Here is a 14585-nt window from a genome sequence, read left to right on the forward strand (position 1 = left end):
AGTCTGACCAGTGAAGCCGCTTTAGGAATAATGCCAGTTGAGCAGGAGGGTGTTTGGTTTAGGGGAAGAAAATGATCTATTGTCTCCAAAGCAGCCTCTGTGCTGCTGGAAACCATGACTCTGGGGGAGGGACGGTGGACTCCACAATTCTGAGCTATCCATGCGGGGTGTGGGGGCTTCATTTTCCCAGGTCACTGAGAAAGAACAGGAGAACTCTGGGTCCTTGGTCCTGGAGAACACCTGGATGAACAATTCCTCCTGGGACCACCTGGGGCAAAAGGGAGGCAAGGCCTCCAGAGGACCAGACCGAGAAAGAAATACTTGGAGAGAACCCCAGTGCCTGTACCCCTCTGAACAGGAGGGAAGATCGTCTCCATCCAGGCAGTCCTTCAGGGCTCCCTCATTTTCGACAAGTGCCCAAAGGCAGAAGGCTCCCCATCCTCTCCCGGACAGGGAACTGTGTGTGTCCAGTGGGTCCCAGCTTAGGGCACAGACGTATTCTGAGGACCCTCCCCTCCACCCCGCCCACAGTGGATCCATCCCAGGGGCTCTGCCAGGGCCAGGCTCTGCCCCATTGGGATCTGGAGCCCTGGATACATTTGGGATCTAGGGCAGGGAGGCCACAGGACTCAGGCCTTAAGTCCAGCATGGCACAGGGCAGCAGTGAGAGCGCAACCCAGGGTCACATCTGGATTCTTGGGGTTGCCCAGTCACTGCCTCTCTGACCCCAGATGTCTCACCTGTCGAATGGGCACATTTGGGAACAGCACTCACCCTATGGAACCACCACAGGACCAAGGAGATGATCGTCTGCCTGGGCAGCACAGAACGGGCACCTGGTGAGTGCTCAGGGTTGACCCTCCTTGGCAGCTGTCCAGAGGCCAGCACTGCCCACCCCATAGCCACTGTCCCCAAGTCACCATGAAGGGAAGAGAGAATGTCACACTCCCCTGATTCTGATGAACCAGGGTTATACCTCTCCCATAGCAAACCCTCATGAACACAGAACTGCTCGCAGATAGCACTGTGTGTGTGCGGTTGCTGTGGAACACAGAAGCAGGCTGGAGGGCCAGCAGGTACTCAGCACCAGTGACATTCTGAGGTCATGGCACGCATCACAGTGGGGCTTTGCCCGGGTCATCAGGGCCCAGAGTCAGCGTCCTCCACTGCCTGAGGCGTCAACAAGCCTACATGCAATGTGTGCACGTGTACGCACATGTGTATGTTGGTAAACGTGTCTGTGCACCTGTGTGTTGCTTCTCTGGCCAGGCCAGGCTGCCCCACTCTTGTCTGCACCCAGTTCCTCTTCACTGTTACCCCCGAGGCCCAGGGCCAGCATCAGAGCATCCATGGGTGCTCCCTAACCTCAGCCCTCCCCAGCCGGGGTGGTCTTGGGATACACATAGGGGTGGAGGGAAGTGACTGCTGCTGTTGAATATCAGAATAAAAATATTAATACTATTACCTAATGACCTTTTCAGTATCTGTAGGAACTCTTAACGGTATCCCTTTTTGTATTTCTGATATTTTAATGATATGTTTCTCTCCATGACCCTGGGTTATTCTAGCTAGAGGGTCCTGTGGGGAAAGTGCCTGGCACACTGTAGGGAATCACTCTTCCAGACATGTTATCTGAAATCGGGCTCACCTGTCCTTCCCAGAGCCTAGGGTATGCTGAGCTCCAGGGACCAGAAAGAGCTTGGGATAAAAAGAAGGTTCAAGGGTAGGGCTTTGACCTGGGCTGAATCTGCCTGCGCCATCCAAACCTGCAGGCTGGAGTCCTGAGACACAGGCGGTCCAGATGCCCCAGTGCAGGGCCCTCCTGATTAACACCTGCTCCCCTGTACTCATTAGTAACCTCACCCATCCTACTCTCAAAGCACAGCTGGCCCTGGTATCTGTGGGCTCTGCATGTGTGGATTCAACCAACAGTGGGTAGAAAATATTCAGAAAAGGGAGTGGATGGCTATGTCTCTGCTGAACATGTACAGAGTTTTTTCCTGTCACCATTCTGTAAACAATACAGTATGACAACCATTTACATAGCATCTGCATTGTATTACATTTCATAAATCATCTAGAGATGGTCTAAGGTGTACGGGGGATGTGCATCGGTTCTATGTGGGCCTATACTAGGCCATTTTATATCAGAGACTTGAGCATCCATGGATTTTGGTATCCACAGTGGGGTGGGGCCCTAGAACGAATCTTCCATGGATACCAGGGAATGACTGGATATACTCACTTGGGAAGGCTTCTCCTTGGAGAAAGGCCCCAGTTCAGGACAGACAGGGACATCTTCTTTGGACTACTATCCATTCATCCATCCATTCACCCATTGGCCCACCTGTAGTACTGTCCCAATGACAGTCCTAGTAAGTGGAGACAATGAAAAAGACTGGCTCACGTTGTCCAGCTTTGAAACCTTGGAAGAAGTTGCCACCAGTATAGGGGTAGGGGGTCAATCTCCTCCAGGATCCAGAGAGCATATCGGCTGGCCTCAGGGTTGGGAAAGGAGCCCTGCTTCTCTACCAGCCACATGGGTCTGCAGTAGGATGGGCTGGGGCTGGCCACGCAGATCACTTGGGCCTAATGAGGGGAAAAGAAAGACTGTGGGGCAGAGGGAGCATGGGGGCGGCTGGTGGCCTAAGCAGAAGGAACTTCAGAGAAGGGGCTGGGGAGAGCTGTGTTAGTTCATTTTCACACCGCTGTAAAGACATGCCAGAGACTGGGTAATGTATAAAGGAAAGTGGTTGAATTGACTCGAAGTTCAGGAAACTTATAATCATGGCAAAGGTGAAGGGGAAGCAGGCACTTTCTTCACAAGGCGGCAGGAGGGATTGAGTGGAGAACGACGAAGCGCCACACTTTAAAACCATCAGCTCTCCTGAGAACTCACTATCAGGAGAATAGCATGCGAGAAACTGCCCCCAAATCCAATCCCCTCCCACCAGGTTCCTCCCTTGACACATGAGGATTACACCTCAGGATGAGATTTGGGTGGGGACACAGAGTCAAACCCATCAGAGGCTCACTCGGTCTTGCGGCTCCCCCAGGGCTCGGGCTGAGTGCAGATCTGACCTGCGGGCCGCTCTCCAGCACGCTGGGGCTCCCTCCGCCTGTGTATCCCCATCTGCTGCCTCCTGGCCTGGTTCCTCAAAAGGAGGGTGGATCTGCTCTCCTGGCCACGCCCTCCCAGGGTGAGGGCATGAAACTGGGCTCTTTGTCCTTCTTGCTGTTGGGTGACAAGCCTTGGTCATCACTAGGTCCTGTCACTGTCACTGCTTCTAAATGGAGAGCATTTTGCCAAATCTTCCTGGGAGAGGCCGGGGGTCCGTCCTTGTTATTTGTTGTATCTTGGTTACAACAAATTAAGGTTAAGTTATCTGGGCAAGCAGACAATAGAGTGGCACCGAGGAAGGGTGGGCGTGGGGTGCTGGCCTTTGGGCTTGCCTGGACCGTGCTGGGAGGGGTGAAGGTTACCGGGAAGCAGGGCTGTCAGGGCTAAAGTCAGGAGGCGGTGGTTATGCTGAGCGGGGAGGTGTGTGGCTGGCTTGGAGCAGGACGTAAGAGCGAGCCAAGGTCTGTCAGCTCGCAGAGGGGGCTGCTGGCACCTGGTCCCTAGGCTGCGGAGCCCAGGGGTTGCCCTTAGTTCCTGGATCCAGGGAGACTTCTGGAGCCTGTGCCTGTGACTTTCTAGGGGTGGAGCTGGTGAGGGCAGGGGGAAGGGTGAGAGAGGAGGCTTTGCATGGCAGGGTGCAGGACAGGAAGCTGGCCAGGGACCGGTTTGCAGTGGTTGCTCCCGTCCCCACCCCACCCCCAGGCACACCCCTACCCCCACCCTGGTGCAGGGCTGGGCCTAGGCACGCGTCCTCTGCTTTGGTCTCAGCAGATCACAAGATGGAAGCTGGCAGCCCAGCGGGCGTGCCACTCAAGCCAGTGGTGACCTGTGGCTTCTTCTTCCTGGATTGTGGGGTGCCCACCCAGGAGAGCACAGGCATGCCCCACACCCCTGACCTTGAGGGCGCTGGGAGGTGGGGGACCGAGGTGCTCTAGCCCCGTGTGTATGCCCTGAAAGGTGCCCTAGGAGTCCTGTGTGAGCCCTCCACGTGAGGTCCCAGGAGCTTCCACAGTGGCAGGGAGGGAGATGAGGAGGGAGAAAGAAGTACAGAAGGAGAGAGAAAGAGAGTTGGGGAGAAGAGAGTGAGACAGAAAGAGAGGAAGAGAGATGGGGGAAGAAACAGAGAAAGAGAGATGGGGAGAGAGACAGAGGAGGCTGAGCGGAAGAGGAGGGAGAGAGATAGGGAGACAGACATAAAAAGCAAAGAGAGAGACAGGGAGAGAGGCGCATGAGCAGGAGGTAGGGTCATTCTTGATCCCAGTTCCAGGGCAAACTGTAGGTTGCCATCACCTAACCACACATGCAGTGAAGCCTTCTGCTTGCTGCTGATACGCTCAAGGACTCCTTCTCCTGGAGCCTGAAACCTCTGACTGCTGCCCTTCCGCACCGGATGTTCACTCTCCCGCACCGGATGTTCACTCTCCCGCACCGGATGTTCACTCTTCCGCACCGGATGTTCACTGTGTCTTCTGACGAACCGCGATGTCTCTTTGCAGGAGTGGTATCAACAAAGAGCCCGATTTGAGGAGGAGAGTAGCGTAAGGCGTTCCAAACCATTTTCAACTGAAAGGTCTTTAATTAAGGTTTCAAACTCTTTAGTAGGTGGATTGCTGGCATCATCAGTGCTGGTGCCCCCTTTTCTTTCTTTGATTCATTGTTTGAATCTGTTGAGGATTGAACAAGTGCGAAGTTGACCTAAATGGCACCTTCACTCCTGACAGTCACATTCTTGGTAACTGGATTATACCTATCATAAAGGAGGCAGATCAGAACCACAGTCCTTCAGCTGGAGTAGCCCAGCCCTGGGAAAACAGGTGTGCAGAGAATGTGTGAATCCTTGGGATAAATGTGGTGCATCTTCCTCAAGAGACAACATTTTCATGTTGAGTAATTTATTATTTTTAATACATTAATTAACAAATAAAACTCAAGGGACAGGCTTGCCTGAGAGGACTTAGCGAGTCTCACAGTGTCCTCAGGGTGCCGGGAATGTTTGCTTTGTTTCAAACCTGTTTGCTCTCACAGAGAACCTATAGCCATCACTTGGGGCTGGAAGAGGTCCTGGGGTAACTGAGGGTTCCTGGCCAGGGCCACACCCTGGTGTTATCTGAAAGCTTCTGAACTAACCCCAGCCTCCAACAGCCCGATGGGTGATGGCAACCGGGCCTCCAAGCTTTTTCTATCGCAATTTTCCTCCTCTCCTGTCCGTGACCACCACGTCTCCTATCCACTCTCTGTATGCAATGCTGCGGGAATTTTTACATTTCGGGGAAGTAATTCTGTCGGGCGAGGTCAGGAAAACGGATTGCTGTTTTCTTGATTTTCTAGAAACAGAGGGCCTCCCCAAGTGCCCCCAAAGCCCCACCCCACTGCAGTGAGCATCTCCCTTTTTACCCTTGGTCTGGAGAGCACATGGTATTTCCAGGTCAAAATCACCACCTGGTGGAGTGGGAATCCTCTCCATGAGGCACATTGTCGGCCCTTTGCAGAAACTCTCTAGCTTCCCAATTCTCCCTTTTTGCACCCCTCTACTAGACACCAGGCTTTCTGCCTCTTCTGTAAATGGGAAAACTCAGTGATGAGAAGGAAAATGTCCTCCGAAACCAAATTTTAGTCTTGATACTGTCCCATCAGCAGGAAAAATACCATTCAGTCCCATGTTGTTTTAAGGTACCTATTCGGCCTCCAATTAAAATGGTGCTTAAACTGGGCGCAGTGGCTCACGCCTGGAATCCCGGAACTTCGGGAGGCCAAAGCAGGCAGATCACCTGAGGTCAGGAGTTCAAGATCAGCCTGGCCAACGTCGTGGAACCCCATCTCTACTAAAACTACGAAAAATTAGCCGGGCATGGTGGTGTGTGCCTGTGCTCAGGAAGTTGAGACAGGAATTTTTTTTTTTTTTTTTGAGACGGAGTCTCACTGCATTGCCCAGGTTGGAGTGCAGTGGTGCGATATTGGCTCCCTACAACCTCTGACTCCCTAGTTCAAGCGATTCTCCTGCCTCAGTCTCCAGAGTAGCTGGGATTACAGGCATGCACCACCATGTCCAGCTATTTTTATTTTTTTAATTTTTTTGGTATTTTTAGTAGAGACAGGATTTTACCATGTTGCCCAGAATGGTCTTGAACTCCCGACCTCATGGTCCACCCACCTCAGCTTCCCAAAGTGCTGAGATTACAGGCATGAGCCACTGCACCCAGTGAGGCAGGAAAATTTCTTGAGCCTGGGAGGCAGAGGTTGCAGTGAGCCAAGATGGCACCACTGCACTCCAGCCTGGGCAACAGAGTGAGACTCTATCTCAAAAAAAAATTAATTAATAAGGAGATTTTATGCCCAGAAGTTAACTAGAGCCACTACCTAAGAATAAACACTTTAGTACAGGCCATAATAACAAACTCAAACCAGCACACTCCCTCCACTAAGGGGCCTGCCCAAATGCAACAAATGCAACCGTTACATAGTCCTCCCCAAGATCTATCTATTGGAGAACCACACAGATCACACAAGTCTAAGAAGCCGAAGGGAAATCACCAGTGGAGGACTAGAGTCACAGGGATGAATGTGACTAATCCCAATGGCTTAGTTCCTCTAGTTCCGTGGCTGAAGGTCACATCTGCATTCCTGGGCAGCACCTTTAACAGATGCCAGGGCTCAGGGAACCAAGGAGGAAAAACAGCTGGGGGGATGACCCCACTGTCTTCCTCTCCACCCTGGGCCATGAAAGGAGACTGAAGAGATGCATTTTTCTAGCTTCTCTTTCTAGATGGGCAAAGACCAACTTCAGCCTGTACTCCTCTGGAATGCATTGTGAATCACTGGGACTCCTTTGACCTCAAGACTTTGAAGGAAAAGCAGCTCGTTTTCTTTTGCACAAGGGCATGGTCTTCTTATCGTCTTGAACCAGCCTGGCCTGTGGAGGGGAGTCTTGGTTTTAATACTGTCCAACAATTAGATCTTTTCTGCAGACAGGAAGGCAAATGGTCCAAGGTCCCCTACGTACACGCTTTCTTTGCTCTGCAAGACAATCCAGACCTTTGCAATTGTTGCACAATTGACTCAGCTTTTTTAGCAGTCATATCAGACGGTCCCAAAGGGAATGATTCCCCAAAACTAGAGAAGCAACCTCCAGGGGAACAATCTGAGGCAGTTATTGAATGTCCAGGCCCTTGTTGTCCCCCTTATCTGGGGCCCCCTCCAACCATGCCATCAGCTCCTTCAGCCCCACCACCTCTGAAACTCCCCACTTCGCCCTACAGGAAATGCCCAATGGAGGTGATGCCACTAGGGTTCCAGTGCCCTTCTAATTGCAGAACCTTAGGCAAATAAAGGGAGACTTAGGTCAATTTTCTGACGACCCTTATAGGTACACAGAAGCGTCCCACAATTTAACTCAGGTGTTTAGCATCTCATGGGGGGATGTTATGCTGCTCCTAAACCAAACACTAACTACAGCTGAAAAACAGGCAGCTCTGAAGGCAGCAGAGAAATTCAGAGATAAGCAATATGTCTCCTATAGTAGGCCGAAAAAGAAAAGAGAAAATAGGGAAAGTGAAGAAAGGAAGAATGGAGAACCATCATTCCCAATAGGAAGAGAGGCAGTCCCCCGTGACAACCCTGATTGGAACCCCAATGACGCCACAGATTAATGGAAAAGGAAAACTTTTTAATGTGCATATTGGAGGGCCTACAAAGAACTAGGGCCAAACACCTTAATTACTCTAAACTGTCTATGATGGGCCAAAAGCCAGATGAGAATCCTGCAGCCTTTACGGAAAGGCTGAGAGAGGCACTAATAAAACATACCTCCTTATCCCCCGATTCAGTCAAGGGACAGCTCATCCTAAAGGAGAAGTTTATTACACAAGCAGCTCCTGATATTAGAAGGAAATTGCAGAAGAAGGCTATAGGACCAGATAGCACCTTGGAGAACCTGTTGAGGGTGGCCACCTTAGTTTTTTATAATAGGGGTCAGGAGGAGGCACAAGAGAAAGGGAGGAAGCACAAGAGAAGGACAGAGGCTCTCGTAGCTTCTTTGCAGGCTTGCAAAGTCCAGGATCCCCGAGGTGCATATGCTAGTTGCTACTGATGTGACAAGTCGGGGCACTTTAAGAAGGAGCACCCAGGCAGCTAGAAAAAACCATCTTGTCCCTGTCCAGCCTGTGGCAGGGACCACTGAAGAATGGACTGCCCCCAGAGACAGAGGTCACCAGGTTCAGAACCAGTCTCATAGATGGTCCAACAGGACTGATGGGTCTTGGGGTTCAAACCCCCAGATCCAGTGGCTCAAATTGCCATTACAGCACAGGAACCCTGAGTGATTCTGGAAATTGAAGGAAGGAAGGAAGGTGGACCTCCTTCTGGACACTGGAACCAGCGTCTCTCTTCTCCTCTCTGATCCAGGCTTTCCCTCTTCCCATAGCATAACTGTGAGGGAAGTCTCAGGAAAGGTTCTGACCTGATATTTTTCTCAACCCCTTGGTTGTAGTTGGGGGGATCTATTATTTATGTATGCCTTCTTAATCATACCTGAAAGTCCCACTTCTTTACTAGGCGGAGGCATTTTAGCTCACATGAGGACCAGCATCCTTATAGCCCCGGGACAAACTCTTTGTCTCCCCCTGGTGGAGGGTAATATTAATCCAGAATTGTGGGCAACTCAAGGAAGAATGGGTTGAGCTGTAACTGCTAGGCCAGTTCAGTTCCACCTTAAGGATCCCACTTCTTTTCCTAACCAGAGACAATATCCCCTGAAGCCAGAGTCTGGGAAAGGGCTAGAAGCCATTGTTAATAACCTGAAGATGAAGGGCTTCCTGAAGCCCTCTAACAGCCCTTGTTATAGAATACCCCAATATTAGGATTGCAAAAACCCAATGGGGAATGGAGACTGGTTCTAGACCTCTGCTAATGAGGCCATAGTCCCAATTCAGCTAGTGGTCCCTAATCCCTATATCCTGCTGACTCAAATACCTGAAGGAACTAAATGGTTCTCAGTCCCAGATTTAAAGGATGCCTTTTTCTGTATACCATTACATCCTGACTCACGATACCGGTTTACCTTCAAAGATCCCTCCAGCCAAACTGCCCAGTTAACATGGATGGTGCTTCCTCAGGGATTTCGAGACAGTCCTCACTTGTTTGGACAGGCATTGTCAAAGGACCTTTCTGAGTTTTCCCATTCTCAGGTTAGGGTCTTGCAATATGTAGATGACATATTGCTCTGTATCTCAATTGAGGAAGCTTCTCAGGAAGGTACTGAAGCTCTTCTGAATTTCGTAACCAAGAGAGGGTATAAGGTTTCAAAATCCAAGGCCCAGCTTTGCCAAACCTCAGTGAAGTACCTGGGTTTGGTGTTGTCTGAAGGGACCAGAGCATTAGGGGAAGAAAGGATTAATCCCATTTCCTCCTCCCCAACCATCAGGCAACTAAGAGGATTTGGGGGCATTAGAGTATTTTGCAGACTACGGATACCTGGGTACAGTGAGATAGCTCGCCCTTTATTTCACCTCATAAAAGAAACTCAAGTGGCTAAAGCTCATCTCCTAACCTGGGAACCTGCAGCTCAAAAGGCCTTTAGCCAGCTAAATCAAGCCTTACTTAAGGCACCTGCCCTCAGCCTTTCCGCAGGGAGGGCCTTCAATCTTTATGTATCAGAAAGGAGGGGAATGGCGCTGGGAGTTTTAACGCAAGCCTAAGGACCAGCTCAATAGCTAGTGGACTACCTGAGTAAGGAACTTGATATCATGGCTAAAGGATGGCCAGCATGCCTCTGAGTAGTTGCTGCCATGGCCCTACTAGTAGTACCAGATGCCACCAAATTAACCCTGGGAAATGACTTCTGTTTATACCCCCACATAATGTAGCAGGATTGCTGTCTTCTAGGGAAAGCCTTTGACTGACTGACAGCTGGCTCCTTAAATTTCGGGCTCTGCTGTTAGAAGGGTCTACAGTCCAATTGAACACTTGTCCTCGCCTAAACCCAACCACTTTCCTCCCCGAGGAAACTGGGGAACCTGAACATGACTGAGAGCAGTCATGTTGTTCAGAGTTGTGGTGCAGACCCGTGCAGCCAAGGAGGATCTCAGGGACACTCCTCTACGAAATCCAGGCTGGACCCTTTTCATGGATGGAAGTTCCTTTGCAGAGCAAGGAGTCCGTAAGGCAGGATATGCAGCCATCACTCGGAATGCTGTTATTAAAGTGCATCCCTCTCTCCAGGCACAAGCACTCAACTAGCTGAAGTAATAGCTTTTACAAGAGCAATTGAATTAAGGAAGGGAATGGCAGCTAATCTTTACACTGCCTCCGAGAATGCTTTCTTAGTTCTCCATGCTTATGCTGCCATTTGGAAGGAAAAACACTTTCTTACTGGTAATGGGTCTCCTATAAAATACCATCAGGAAATTAACAGGTTATTATCATCAGTTTTCCTTCCACCAGGGGTAGCAGGGATGCATTGTAAGGGACATCAGAAGGGAACAGATGAAGTAGCTGAAGGAAACATGTTAGCTGATCAGGCAGCCAAGTCAGTGGCGAGGATGCCTCAGGGCACAACACACTTGAAGCCCCTCGAATCTGGGAAGGCTCCATAAGAGAAATTAAGCCTCAGTACTCCCCTGCAGAGCTAGAATGGGCCGCCTCTTGAGGGTGCAATTTCCAGCCCTCAGAATGGTTGAAGTCAGAGGATGGTAAACTCCACTTACCAGCCTTCAGCCAGTAGAAAGTCCTTAAAATCCCTCACCAAGCTGTTCACGTGGGAAAGGAAAGGATATAACTGCTCAGTGCGCCCAGAGATTGTTTTCAGGAGCGAGCTTACTAAAAACAGTCACACAGCTTGTTAATGCTTGTGAAGTCCGTCTTAAAAATAATCTCCTCGGCTGGGCGCGGTGGCTCACGCCTGTCATCCCAGCACTTTGGGAGGCCGAGACGGGCGGATCACAAGGTCAGGAGATCGAGACCATCCTGGCTAACACTGTGAAACCCCGTCTCTACTAAAAATACAAAATAATAAGCCGGGTGTGGTGGCAGCACCTGTAGTCCCAGCTACTCAGGAGGCTGAGGCAGGAGAATGGCGTGAACCCGGGGGCAGAGCTTGCAGTGAGCTGCGATTGCGCCACTGCACTCCAGCCCGGGTGACAGAGTGAGACTCCGTCTCAAAAAAAGAAAATAATCTCCTCAACAGGCAGCTCCTTCCTTCTCAAACCCAAAGGATGGGAAGCTATTAAGGCGAGGACTGGCAGATAGACTTCACCCATACACCAAAGATGAAGGGCATCCAATGTCTCCTAGTATGGGGAGAAACTTTCACTAACTGGGTAGAGGCATTTCCATGCCACACAGAAAAGGCTTCTGAGGTAATAAAAGTGTGAGTTAACGAAATGACTCCTCACGCTGGTGTACTTGAGCACCTCTAAAGCGACAACGGCCCCTCATTGAAGGCAGTCATCACACAGGGGTTCTCAAAGGCACTAGGCAGACGGTATCATCTCCATTGTGCTTGGAGACCCCCGTCCTCAGGAAAGGTAGAGATGACCAACCATGTATCGAGACACCTCAGAAAACTGTCCCAAGAAACTCAGCTTCCTTGGGTCACTCTTCTTCCCATGGCTTTACCGCGGGTAGGAAATACCCCTTCAGAATTAGGTCTGAGCCCTTTTGAAATGCTGTGTGGATGGCCTTTCCTTACCAGTGATTTCTTATTAGACCTGGAGACTTCTGAATTGGTTAAGGATGTAACCTCTCTAGCTCACTTTCAACAGCAATGAATACAACTAGCAGAAGCCCAACCCTCAAACACAGGACCACCTTTATTTCACCCAGGGGATTTGGTATTGGTGAAAGCTCTCTCTTCGCTCTCTCCTCCCCAAGCCCAAGCTGGGAAGGGCCCCACACTGTTCTTCTTATTTTTATTTTTATTTTTGAGATGGAGTTTCTCTTTTACTGCCCAGGCTGGAGTGCAATGGCGCAATCTCGGCTCACCACAACCTCCGCCTCCCGGGGTCGGGCGATTCTCCTGCCTCAGTCTCTTGAGTAGCTGGGATTACAGGCATGTACTACCACACTTGGCAAATTTTTGTGTTTTTAATAGAGACAGGGTTTCTCCATGTTGATCAGGCCGGTCTCGAACTCCTGACCTCAGGTGATCCGCCTGCCTTAGCCTCCCAAAGTTCTGGGATTATAGGCATGAGCCACCGCACTTGGCCTCTACACTGTTCTTCTTTTAACCCCCTCAGCGGTAAAAGTTACAGGTATCGACTCCTGGATACATCACACTCAAGTTAAAGCCTGGAAAGCTAAGAGGGCAACCCCTGACAGCCCAGAGGAACGTCCTGAATATAAATGTGAAGAAATAGAAGATGTTAAGCTGAAAATCATAAAAGATAAGTAAATGAGTGATGGTTTCTCTTCCTACTCAGTCACACCCCTAACTTACCATATACCTTCAGTCATTTCTACTTTTCCTCTCGAGATTTGCCATCAAATATTGAAACTTCTTTTTGACGTGTACTTTCAGAGAGATTTTGATTATCCACGGGATTACATTTGTAACTTCATAGACCCCCCAAAGGGAAATTCTGTATCTTGGTGAGTAAAATTTTAGATGGAAATTATCTACTACACCACCCTTGCGGGAATTGTTATACTCACTCTATTTTCAGTAGGACTGTATGCTGTCACACCCCCAGAATGGAGTATCGGATGAAGAATCTCAATCACTGTCGTGTTTTGCTTAATTATTCTCCTTATAGCAGGGATAACAGTTACTGACAACAGGTAAACATGAAGGTTTTACTATCACTGAGTCAGCTAGGACTTTTTCTTTTTCTTTCTTTCTTTTTTTTTTTTTTTTGAGATGGAGTCGCGCTCTGTCACCAGGCTGGAGTGCAGTGGCATGATCTCAGCTCGCTGCAACCTCTACCTCCCGGGTTCAAGCAATTCTCCTGCCTCAGCCTCCCAAGTAGCTGGGACTACAGGCATGCACCACCACACCTGGCTAATTTTTGTATTTTTAGTAGAGACGGGGTTTCACCACGTTGGCCAGGATGAGTCTCGATCTCTTGACCTCGTGATCTGCCCACCTTGGCCTCTCAAACTGCTGGGATTATGGGTGTGAGCCACCACGCCTGGCCCCAGCTAGGACTTTTATTGGATTTAGTAATACGTCACACCTTCTTGCTTCTACAATATCAGCCATGGGCCCATTTGTACAACAAGACTAATTGCTGGGTCTGTCCTGAGTGGTGTGTTGAGTTCAGCAACATGGAGGAATCTCTCAGTGACCCAGAACTTACAGTCTTAGGATTCCGTTTGTTAGCTTTATCTTTAACCCTTGAAGACTTAGCAGGCATAAATGCACATGGTATGGGAGCACTTTCAACTGTGTAACTAACTCTTCCCAGGAAAACACTCCCCCCAGCGCAGTGCCAGGAAACACTCCCCACAAAGATAGGCTTCACACCCTCAATTAGGAAAAGATGACTGGGTAATAGCAAATGCCTCCCTCTGCTTTAAAAGCAGGGGAAGGGGCCGTATCTGGGAGATGTCAAACATTGTAACACCACACTTGTGACTGCCGAAAGCTCAGAGGTTTGGAAAAGAAAGAACTACAGAGATGATCTAAGAAAACTAGCAGCCCTATGCAGGGGTGGCTTTTAGAATCTGGCCTCTCCCTCTGGTTGGAAGTTCTGATGGGAACGGCAGGCTCTAGGTAACCACCTTGCCACACGGTACTATGATGTGAAAAACAACAGGGGGCCTTCCCAGAAATGCCTCCTCGTGGAATCCCAGACCCCTGTGTGAGGCTGGCTAACGGGTGGCTTGCAAATCTGTGGGTGAACAGGGGTTGTCTGGACCGACAGCCCCTGCCGTAAGGATTGTCTAAGATATTGGCCAGGACATACTGTGTCCCTGATCTTTTGAAACTCCATTTGCCAGGTGGACCCTTCTCATTTAGCACGTAAAATTCCAAACGGCCTTGTGAATGACTATCCTGAGCATGAACATCCCTATCCCAAAGATGCCCCTATTATAGGTAAAAAGGGAAAGCTTCTAAGATATGAGAAAGATCTTCCTGTGTCTCTCTCACAAGCGACAACTTAGAAGCATCCCTTCGAGGGACAGGACTATATTTCCTTGGTGGCTCCTGGACACAGGTAATCCTCCCTAGGCATCGGAAGGCATCCGGCACTATAGCAGCGATGGTCCCTGACCTGTTATTTTAAAATTTCCCTGACACGGCAGCATCATCTGTGGACATCCCTAACCTAGGCTCTTTTCTAGAGAGTGCACTATCTCAGATACGCCGAACGAAGAGATCTATCATTTCCATGCCCTCCTATGGAGATTTTACCAAAAGAGAAGATTGGGGAGGACATGCACATGACAAGCCCATCTTAGAAACTCCATGGATGGGGGATTCTACAGTCAGAGGCATATTCTGGTTTGTGGGTATTCCTCTTCTTGAAAG

Source organism: Chlorocebus sabaeus, chromosome 25, assembly GCF_047675955.1.
Source record: "Chlorocebus sabaeus isolate Y175 chromosome 25, mChlSab1.0.hap1, whole genome shotgun sequence".
Taxonomy (NCBI): Eukaryota; Metazoa; Chordata; class Mammalia; order Primates; family Cercopithecidae; genus Chlorocebus; species Chlorocebus sabaeus.